A 7,603-nucleotide genomic window follows, 5' to 3' on the forward strand; every position below is an offset into this window, starting at 1 on the left:
CTTAGGCCCAATCCCCCGGGGAGCAGGTCTAAGCCAGCAGGTGGTCATCCCCCGAGGGGTCCCAGACTTCGAGAGGGCACAGGCCAGGCTGAGGGGACCCCCTCCCTCCCTAAGTGCACAAATTTTTGTGCACCAGGCCTGTAGTACTCATATAATGATGTTGGAGGCAGCCCTGCAGTTAGACTTGGTGCAAGTAGATGGAGCCAGATTAATAGTATTCTCATGCTCAAAGACATGAGAGCTCTTTGAAGTATCCCATACAAATCAGCTTTCCTTATCTAGCACTTGAAACTATCAGCAGTGTACAGAATCAGTGGAAATACTGGCTCATAAAAAAAATCAAAATTCAAGGAAGGCTACCCAGCAGGAGCATTCTGGCTAGGACACCACTGCTGGATGCAGCCACTAATTTCACCATGCTTCTAATCTCATTGTGTCATAATCTTTTGGTCACATTGTTGAGAGCAAAGTCCTTAGGTAGGGGGAATATCCAGTTGGTTGATGCTAGTTCACCTACTAGTTCACATTCTTTTCCAAGAGGTGGAGACAGAGAGTATTGCCTCCTTTGGCTTCCCTGGTGGGAATTGCGCTGCTGTCTGCTTTCAAGACTCACACATTTGAGGATCTGTAAACATTAAGAAAGAGCTAAAAAAAAAACAAGGTAGGTCAAATATATGGTAATAAATGGAAACTAGATTTTGGTGTTGAGCACATAGTAGAGCATAGGGATATCAAATTATAATGTTGTATACTTGAAAATTATATTATGTTACTAACAAAAACAGTTTAAAAAACAAGGCAATTGTCTGTCTTTACTAAAAAAGACAAATCTGCATTAACAGATGACTTCTTAAATCTCCATTATTAATCTGAAATGAGACAAGAGCACAGAGATTTATTTTTTATTTTCAGTTCTCTATCTTCCCTCACTCATTTTCTTCCTTTCCCCATTTTCTGATCTTAGGAAGGTCACTTTATCTCTCTAGATTTTTATACAAAAGAGCAGACTTAGACCCTCAAATCTAATTGGGGGTTCAAATGCTGAATATATATATATATATATATATCCAAGAGAACACCCACCTACTAGGCTAATACCTAAACTTTATTGAATATGTATTTCTATTAGTACAATGTTGTTGTTTTTTCAGTTGCTATTTATATAGGAAACATCTATATTTATGTTTCTAAAATGTAGAGTAGCATTTTTATAATAGAGTAATAAATGAGACAGATATAAGAGTTCTTGCACATGGTGTGTCGTTTTGTGTGCATTCACAAGGGAGATCAATAATCTCACTCTCTGGGTTCACTCACATTTTTTTTAAAACTTCTTGCCCCCAGTCTTTTTTTTTTCAACATCACTTGTTTATTTTTTGTTTATTTTTTTTCCTCCCCTATCCCCCAGTGTCTTATGTCCATTGGTTTTGCTTATATGCATGCATACAAGTCCTTCGGTTGATCTCTTACTCCCCTCCCTTCTGCCCCCCAACCCTCTCTGGCCTTCCCACTGCAGTTTGACAATCAGTTTGAGGCAGCTCTGCCTCTGTATCTATTATTGTTCAAAAGTTTGTAATGGTCTTTATTATCCATGAATGAGTGAGATCATGTGGTATTTTTCCTTCATTGACTGGCTTATTTCACTTAGCATAATGCTCTCCAGCTCCATCCATGCCGTTGCAAATTGTAAGAGTTCCTTCTTTTTTACAGCAGCATAGTATTCCATCGTGTAGATGTACCACAGTTTTCTAATCCATTCATCTACTGATGGGCACTTAGGCTGTTTCCAGATCTTAGCTATGGTGAATTGTGCTGCTATGAACATATGGGTGCACATATCCTTTCTGATTGGTGTTTCTGGTTTCTTGGGATATATTCCTAGAAGTGGGATCACAGGGTCAAATGGGAGTTCCATTTCCAGTTTTTTGAGGAAACTCCATACTGTCTTCCATAGTGGCTGCACCAGTCTGCATTCCCACCAGCAGTGCACAAGTGTTCCTTTTTCTCCACATCCTCTCCAGCACTTGTCGTTTGTTGATTTGTTGATGATAGCCATTCTGACAGGTGTGAGATGGTACCTCATTGTTGTTTTGATTTGCATCTCTCGGATGATTAGTGACTTTGAGCATGTTTTCATATGTCTCTTGGCTTTCTGAATGTCCTCTTTTGAAAGGTGTCTATTTAGATCCTTTGCCCATTTTTTGATTGGATTGTTTATCTTCTTTTTGTTAAGTTGTATGAGTTCCCTATAAATTTTGGAGATTAGGCCCTTATCAGATATGACGTTGGCAAATATGTTTTCCCACGCAGTGGGTTTTCTTGTTGTTTTGTTGATGGTTTCTTTTGCTGTGCAGAAGCTTTTTATTTTGATGTAGTCCCATTTGTTCATTTTCTCTTTAGTTTCAACTGCCCTAGGAGCTGTATCAGTGAAGAAATTGCTTTGGCATATGTCTGAGATTTTGTTGCCTTTGGATTCTTCTAGAATTTTTATGGTTTCCTGTCGTACATTTAAGTCCTTTATCCATTTTGAGTTTATTCTTGTGTATGGTGTAAGTTGGTGGTCTAGTTTCATTTTCTTGCATATATCTGTCCAATTTTCCCAACACCATTTATTGAAGAGACTATCTTGGCTCCATTGTATGTTCTTGCCTCCTTTGTCAAATATTAATTGAGCATATTGGTTCGGGCTAATTTCTGGACTCTCTATTCTATTCCACTGATCTATATGTCTGTTCTTGTGCCAGTACCAGGCAGTTTTGAGAACAGTGGCTTTGTAATACAGCTTGATATCTGGCATTGAGATCCCACCTACTTTGTTCTTTCTCAGGATTGCTGCAGCTATTCGGGGTCTTTTTTTATTCCAGATGAATTTTTGGAGAGTTCGTTCTAGGTCTGTGAAATATGCTGTTGGTATTTTAATGGGAAGTGCGTTGAATTTATAGATTGCTTTGGGTAGTATGGACATTTTAATGATGTTGATTCTACCAATCCAAGAACATGGTATGTTCTTCCATCTCTTTATGTCTTCCTCTATCTCTTTTTTCAACGTCCTGTAGTTTTCTGAGTAGAGGTCTTTTACCTCTTTAGTTAAGTTTATTCCTAGGTATCTTAATTTTTTTGGTGCGATGGTAAATGGGATTGTTTTTATAATCTCTCTTTCTGAAAGTTCACTATTGGTGTATAGAAATGCCTCAGATTTCTTGGGGTTAATTTTGTATCCTGCTACATTGCCAAATTCATGTATTAAGTCTAGTAGTTTTTTGATGGAGTCTCTAGGGTTTTGTATGTATAATATCATGTCGTCTGCAAATAAGGACAGTTTTACTTCCTCTTTTCCAATTTGGATGCCTTTTATTTCTTCTTCTTGCCTAATTGCAATGGCTAATACTTTCAGTACTATGTTGAACAGGAGTGGTGAGAGTGGGCATCCTTGTCTTGTTCCTGTTCTTAGGGGAAATGGTGTTAGTTTTTGTCCATTGAGTATGATGTTGGCTGTGGGCCTGTCATATATGGCTTTTATTATGTTGAGGTATGATCCTTCTATTCCCACCTTGCTGAGAGTTTTTATCAAAAATGGGTGTTGGATTTTGTCGAATGCTTTTTCTGCATCAATTGATATGACCATGTGGTTTTTTTCTTTCAATTTGTTTATGTGATGTATTACGTTTATTGATTTACGGATGTTGTACCATCCTTGCATTCCTGGGATAAATCCTACTTGGTCATGGTGTATGATCCTTCTGATGTACTGTTGGATCCGATTTGCTAAGATTTTGTTGAGGATTTTGGCATCTATGTTCATGAGGGATATTGGCCTGTAATTCTCTTTCATTGTGTTGTCTTTACCTGGTTTTGGTATTAGGGTGATGCTGGCTTCATAGAATGAGCTTGGAAGTGTTCCTTCCTCCTGAATTTTTTGTAGTAGTCTGAGGAGGATAGGTTTTAGTTCTTCCTTGAAAGTTTGGTAAAACTCCCCTGAGAAGCCATCTGGTCCTGGGCTTTTGTTTGCTGGGAGCTTTTTGATGACTGCTTCAATTTCTTCCATAGTTATTGGCCTATTGAGATTTTTAGATTCTTCCTGATTGAGTTTTGGAATGTTGTATTTTCCTAGGAATTTGTCCATTTCCTCCAGGTTGTCTAGTTTGTTGGAGTAGAGCTGTCCATAGTATTGTTTAACAATCATTTGTATTTCTGTGGGGTCTGTTGTTATTTCGCCTCTATCGTTTCTGATTTGGTTTATTTGGGTCCTCTCTCTTTGCTTCTTGGTGAGCCTGGCTAGAGGTTTGTCGATCTTGTTTATCCTTTCAAAGAACCAGCTCTTGGTTTCATTGATTTTCTGTATTGTTTTTTTGGTCTCTATGTCATTTATTTCTGCTCTAATCTTTATTATCTCCTTCCTTCTGCTCACTCTGGGGTTTTCTTGTTGCTCTCTTTCTAATTCTTTGAGTTGTAGAGTTAGATGATTTACTACCATTTTTTCTTGTTTTTTGAGGTAGGCCTGTAGAGCTATAAACTTCCCTCTCAGGACTGCTTTCATTGTGTCCCATAGGTTTTGGATTGTTGTGTTTTCATTGTCATTAGTGTCCAGGATGTTTTTAATTTCTTCTTTGATGTCATTGGTAACCCAATCAATATTTAATAACATGCTATTCAGCTTCCAAGTGTTTGAGTATTTTGGGTTGTTTTTATTGTAGTTTATTTCTAACATTATGCCATCGTGGTCTGAGAAGAAGCTTTTTATGATTTCAATCTTCTTGAATTTGTGGAGACTTTGCTTGTGACCCAATATGTGGTCTATTTTTGAATATGTCCCATGAGCACCTGAGAGGAATGTATATTCCATGGCTTTGGGGTGAAGTGTTCTGAAGATGTCAATTAAGTCCATCTGATCTAGTGAGTCATTTAGGATTGCTGTTTCTTTGCTGATTGTTTGTCTAGCGGGCTTATCCAGTGGTGTCAGTGGTGTATTAAAGTCCCCTACTATGATTGTATTGTTGTTGATCTCTCCTTTGATATCTTCCAGGAGTTTTTTTATGAATTTGGGTGCTCCTGCATTGGGTGCATATATGTTTACCAGGGTTATATCTTCTTGTTGTATTGATCCCTTTAGTATTATGAAGTTTGCCCCCAGTCTTTAATCTTGTACATTCTATGTCCCTAATCACCTGGCTAACCCACTAACCATTGCTCATGCCTTGATATAGATCCATACTTCAAGGCTTCTCTCTCTCCTGGTAAAATGCCAGTGAAGTGTACTGCTTAAAGTTTTGTCCACTTGTAGCATTTCCCTTCTTCACGTATCAGAGTCAGTATAGCTGTTCAATCTGCAGTGAATCTTGAACTGTTGGAAACAGACCAATCCAAAATTACACTTCTCATCCTTGATCAAGTATCCTTATACTCTATTCTCATACACACATCTCAGAGTTTTTGCCAATATAAACTAGAAGTCCAGGGGTACTTTGGCCTTCTCTGGGTTTTGACTTTGTCATTGTTTACCCCCTTATAGGGTTATGTGGAAATCTGACAATCTTGGGAATTGGTGGGGGAGAATATCATGAAGAGAACTGGCTTCATCTTTCAAGGTAACTCCCTCAGGTAAAAGTATCTTTAACCAAGGGAAGAATAATTTCATCAGACAAGCTAGGAGAGATTTCTTGAGCTGTCAAGTGAGATTCAATGAGAGTTAAGGGTTCAGAATTCTTAGGATCCTCTGAATCCTCTCATATATTGCCAGGTCAAATTTCCAGCTTTCAGTCTAACTCATATAATGCCACAATATGCACATAAGAAACCTGTCAGGGATGCGAATATCACTGATATTATAATTCACTACAGGCCCAATGCACGAAATTCATGCAAGAGTAGGCCTTCCTTCCCCTGGCTGCCGGCACCGGCTTCCCTCTGGCACCCAGGACCTGGGCTTCCCTCGCAGCCCCAGCTTCATCCGGAAGGATGTCCAGTCTAATTAGCATATTACGCTTTTATTATTATTATTATAGATCAGCACACAGGATGAAACTCAAGTTTGAGTTTATCTTTGACCATCTCAGATCTGCTGAGGTAGATGACTTTTTTCACCATTAAGCTGTTCATTACAAGAAGCAGCCACCTCATTGGTTGTCCTTGAACTCTTCATGCCTTTCACATGACTCTCCTTAAATCATATTCTCAATCAGCATTCCAGGTGACTACAAGCAATTGTTTAATCAGCTTTTTTGCCACTGTATTTCTAAGAGGGGAGTTTTAATGTCAACCAATCCTGGTTTTATCACTTTTCCATGAAGGTCAGTTGCCTGCAGCTCACTTTGTGGCGAATCAGAGTTCTTCAGGGAAAAATGGATTTAGTGGCAAATCATCAAGGAACTTAAATTGACAAGAGTGTTCTAGCAACTCAACACAGCCAGAAATGCTGGGAGATCATAGCCTTGTGAATATCATCTCACTGGCTTTTTTTCTTTAGTCCTTCAAGATTCAAAGCCCCAGGTGAGAGCATGTGCCGGATCATGTGGCCATGACCTAGCATTGCAGGGGGTGAACAGTGGGAGGGAAGATTGTTATACTAAGATGCTACACCAAGACTCACACAATGAGAACTGGAGGGAGTTTTGGATGCTGAGCAATGAAAACCTCTCATTTTCTGTCAATAAGTAATGGAAAGAATTTTCACTAGGAGTCCAGAAGGCTTTTTCTATTTCTCACCCTCTCACTTGCTTTCTCTCTCTCTTTCTCCCTCCCCACCTTATTTTGAGAAAGTCACTGTATTTCCCTGGTCCTCTGGAGTAGAGGGTTGGACTAAGATACTCAGGGTCAATCTATGGCTAACACTATATGATCTCAGACCTCTCAAAAATCTAGTAAAGAAGGTACTATGCTTACATTAAAAGTTTAATAAATGCATAGTGTAAGATCTTTCCTTTTATCTAGTGAACACTTTTAAATGATTATTTTGACCCAGTTTCTCATTGTATATAAAACTTCTACATATGTCAGTAAGTCATAGTTGTGGAGTTCCTCCTATAATATTAGATATTGAAGCATTTTAACCTCATTTGCCTTTTGACAGTACATGTTTGTGGGGAAGTATGGGACTTGGTTGGAAAGTCTGAGGTCAAGGGTCTTTAGGGGGACCTTGTTGAAGGTGGCAGACACTGCCTTGACTTTTCCAAATTAGTACAAACCCCAGGTGTTTTGCTAGAATCTCTATGCTTAGTCTTTAAAGACCCGACCTTGTAGAAGCATGTGCTTTCTCAAGCATACTTACCCTGCTGATTGTGTCTAGAGGTTGATTTTAGTTCAAGCTGTTGTGACAATAAAAACCTAACGAGGCAGGCGAACAGGGCTGTTTGCTTCTAAAGCAAAACAGCCCCTTAGCCTCTCTTTCACAGAAACATATGTCAGAGTAATCATTCATCCATTATTCAGGGTCTGCCGGTCAGCCCCAGCACATGTTGACTTTAATAACTTTCTCAGTAATCATCCCCCACAGTTAAAATGCAAGGTGAGCCTTAGGAAGAACAGTGATAAAGGAAGTTAATATTTCAGGAGGCCTTAGGGTCTTATCAAAGTTTGGTGTATCAGTTTTACTTTAACTCTCTTATCT

This window comes from Myotis brandtii, unplaced genomic scaffold, assembly GCF_000412655.1.
Source record: "Myotis brandtii unplaced genomic scaffold, ASM41265v1 scaffold657, whole genome shotgun sequence".
Classification (NCBI taxonomy): domain Eukaryota; kingdom Metazoa; phylum Chordata; class Mammalia; order Chiroptera; family Vespertilionidae; genus Myotis; species Myotis brandtii.